Genomic DNA, 4,500 nt, shown 5'->3' with positions numbered 1-4,500 from the left:
TTGGTCTGTCCGAAAAACTTCAAAAGTCTTCCTCCGGGAAGCTTGACCGTCTAATTTTCCCCTACCCCTTCCCCCCGCCTTTTTTTTTCTTCAGGCCTACGTGAATGAACTTCTGCTTCTCCCAAGTGAAAACACATTTCTTATCTTGGTGTGTACTCTGATTAAACCGAAATAGGTCACAACAAAGCGAGTGACTATTCTCAGTCATTCACTCTTAAGCAGGTTTTTGGCTGCGCTTGAGGTTTCCACCTGCAGTTGGTCCCCGCGGCTTAACGTTCCAGACTAGATTAACTTCCCTCTGGCTGATTTTTCATTTCTAGAAGTCTTTCATGACAGTCTACTCTCTTTCGGTCCATTAGCACTGAGGATGATAAAAACAGGCCAAGCCTTTGGAGTGTGAAGAAAACTGGAATTCCTCCTGCCAAATTACGCTGCTGCTCAGCTTTGGACAAGTGTGAATGCCACATATCAGCGACCTTCTGAGGGCATCGTTTTCCCCCTTCTTGCCTCATGATTCATGATAATGTTCACTGCTGAATAGTTGGCAGATGTAACTGGCAGAGAAACACTGTGGTGACTAAACGAAAGTAGAGGTGAGTAAGCGTTTGGGAGGATGGGTGTAGGTGAATGGTTTTGATCTGACAAACCACTCAAACTCTAATCAAGTCAAAATTGATTCCGAATGTTGTCTGTATCACAGACACATACTCTCTTCTACGGATTATGATTCTCCTTGCTTCTGCGCATTGCCACTAAATTTGCCAGCGTGACATTGAGGTTAACCGATCTCCCTTTTGCGATCTTGTGTATTAAAGTCCTCAAAGGAGTCCAGTCTTTAGCATGGACCTACCATGTTACACTGCCTTTATTCTTCTGGCCGTGTGCGCATACAAATGGTTCAGTGCAGAAAATTGGCAGATTTGAACAACGTGGCGGCTTCCGAATTATGTTGGCAGGAGCCTTTAGACTCAGTGGCTCCAGTTTCATTGTAGATCAAAAGGTTGTTAGACAGACCTGAGCAGCTTCAACGATGTTCTTATTGCAGAAATTTCTCAGTACTTTCTACATTGCTATTCTTTCACTGCAAGGCAACTTGTGACATCCATGTAGTCCTTTGTGTAGGTATTGTAAATGTCCGAAAAAAGTTGACCAGGGGTCAGCAAACTTGATTGTGTATGGCAGAGTTTAGCTCCAAATTGCCTCAACACACCTGTCTTGAAGTATGCCTAGTAGGACCCTGATGTGCTGCTTCAGGTGTGTTTAAATAGGGTTGGCGCTTAACTATGCAAAACACTAGCGCACCTGGACCGATACTGGATACTCCTGTAGTACACCCTTTGACAAGTCACTACTCATTCACCAACTAATGGCACTAGGCAGTGGTGCAAGCTACCTCTAGGATTGGCTATCGTTTGAATTTGATTCTGATTCTGCTTATCGACTCTGATATTGATGTTTGATATTTAAAGAATGATATCAAGTATATTTATTCTGTCTCTTTTTTTGTAAAACTTTTAAGTTGTAGCTGAATAGCATGAACAAAAATCAGCAGGCTACATAAAAACTGGACTCGTTTAAGAGCCGTTTGTATGCAAAATAGAGCTGCATAATTCTGGATAAATTTAGTTTTTTTCTTTAAATGTAGATTATGGTTTTCTCAGGATCTGGAGAAAAAACATTAGACAACTAGACAAAATCACATGTAATTTATGAATGAATGATTCAATGACTAAGTCAAGATTTACTTCTTTCATTACTGGATGAATCAGCATTTTGAATGAATCTCTTAAATGATTCAAAGACAAATACATTTTAAAAGATCATTTTTCACCACCTACTGAAACAGATGAATCATTGTAATTTAGGAATAGAATCACATTATTTGTATCATGTTTGTATCATGTTTGTGATCTTTAACGATCTCTTAAATTAAAGTTCTTTGTCATGGTGGTGGTGACATCTCTCTTGCAATCTTTAACTTACCACATATATTAAACTTAGCTGATCACAAGTGTAGCCAAACTTTGGAGTGCTTCGATTAATGAGCAAGGTCCTGGCAGTAGGGGTGGGTGGATCGATCTAAATATTGATAGTATCGATGCCAACACTGGTACTGATATCGGATCGATACAATTGTAATTGAATCGATATTTTAATTTAAATATCTCTCATCTACGTTCATTATACTTTGCTCGTGTCTTCTACCTCTACAATCCTGAGCAAACACTGCTTTCATCCTGAAATGATGAAATCCTTTCCATCCTGGCCCACTTTGCTAATCCTCCCCCTTCTGCTGCTCTGCTGTGATTCTTTGTTGCATCGTCACGTGACTCACTGACACAACGCGCCGAGAAGCAGCGAACAGAGCGAAGCTGATAGCACATTGAAGTACAGAAAGAGGGCTCAGGGAATGTAATTGCACAGGTATATTTGTTTCTTTCTTTGTTTTCAGTAATAATTGTGTGCACTTTATTTCATTTGCTTTTAAAACCAGAAAAAAGGGAGAGATTTTTTTTGTTCTTTATTTTTCATTTTATTTTTTAAAAGCTGTAAATAATAAATGCCTAATAACTAATAATTTTGTGGACTTCAATACATTAATAAAAAATATTGCCTAAATAATTGATCATTCATCCACCTCAGAAATAATGACAGACCTACTGCACTCCCCCTACACAAGTTTTTTTTTTTTTAAAGTATCGTATTGGTATTGGTATCGGTATCGGCAATACTGCTCCTATATGTATTTGGTATCGGATCGATACCAAATTTTGCAGTATCGCCCACCTCTACCTGGCAGATCGCAAGTTTGGGTCCTCATAGATGAAATAAAAATGCTCACACAGGAATCAATAGGTAGAATACAAATTTAAATTTTACAAGTATCCAATTTCTGACCACATGTATCCGATCTGGAATTGGAATCGATGTTCGATTTCCAACTCTAGCTACTTCAAAGTAGAGGTCGCAAGGTTGTTTTTGCTAATAGATACTCTATTTTTTGCACTGGATTTGTTTGCTCCCATCAGGGGAAATGACCAAATCCACAAATCAAGAAGATTTTGACTTTAAAGATATGACCCAGAAGGTTTTACCCATATGAATATCATCACTCACTGTAAGAGTCAAAGCAGCAATATAGAGAGGCTGATGAATCGGAATACTGGATATGCACGGACACATCTGGGCCTTAGCTTGTCCCAACATAGTCCCAACCAGGCACAATTAATCCAATCCCAGATGTGCATAGGATGCTCGCAGTGGGTCCCCTCAACTTGGAGAGGACCTGCATTCCTGGACTCAAATCGTCCAGGAAGAATGGGCAGGTCAGGGGAGCGCATGAGGAATGAGGAGAAGGGACAGCAGCGGATTTGAAGGCACATGAAGGTTCCCTTCTTGTATTCCCCTCTTGACCTACTTTCTTAGTGCCATTTCCCTCCCTCTTGGGTATGGATATATGATTTCGCTTTGGTTTTGCATGCAATATTATGAAGGATATGAAAGATTTGTTCATTTCTTTGAGAAATGACCAGGGTCAGGATCTCATTCATATCCCACCAGAGTAAACTGACTCTCACACTATGCCCCAAACAAATGCAGGATCTCATTCAATTATATTTTCAAAAGAACACTAGCAAAGACTTTGAGGATCCAATACCTCACAGCCGGGCATTTGTTTGAGTTCTTTTAAACAGAAATGACTGCATCCTGAAATGGTCAGTTTATTTCTGTCGAACTGGTTTGTTTGATGCTCAAAACATTGTTAATGTGATTACTGTAAGTCGTCTCAATTGGCAACCAGCACAAAGGAAGTCATTGGCCAAATCTCCAACAGTCAATACAGTGCTAGCACCACAATCCCACATTTTGACCTCAGCCAAAAACAAGACCGTTTGTCATGGAAATTGCCATTATTGGTGCAACCCAGCAATTTCTTAGTGACTATCTGGTTATCCTATTAGAAGACCGTTGAAAGAGAATCCCTGTCAGAGCATTCCCAGACCCACCTCCAGCATGGGAAACAGCTGCGTGATGGAGAAGATGCATCTGCTTACTTCTTTATCCATAAATGGGATTTCTTGTGGTCGTAATTTCTTGGTTGCATGTTCATGTTTGTTAGCGCTTGTTTTTTCATATTATAGAAAGGATTTCCATGCCAGTGTTGGCCTGTTGGTCTTGGCTGGTTTGGGTGTTACTTTTGGTTGAAGTAATATATATTTTAATGGACTTCACATTGTTAATTACAAAGAATGTAATATATTTGCCTTTTTATATAAGGTACAAGATCATGTATTAACGAGTTGGTTCAAAATTATTCTAAAAGTTAATCCAAAAGTAGTCTGACTATATGGCCTAAAAAGTGTAATGCAATGGACTAGCGTTACTAAATACAATTAAATGAATGAAATTTGGAATCAGTAATGGACTGCAATTTGTACGTAATCTTATTCACATACTTCTGAACTCTCTAATGCTCTTCATCTCTCCTATAATCAGACT

This window comes from Carassius auratus, chromosome 22 (genome assembly GCF_003368295.1).
Source record: "Carassius auratus strain Wakin chromosome 22, ASM336829v1, whole genome shotgun sequence".
Taxonomy (NCBI): Eukaryota; Metazoa; Chordata; class Actinopteri; order Cypriniformes; family Cyprinidae; genus Carassius; species Carassius auratus.
Note: the sequence above shows the minus strand (reverse complement) of the source record.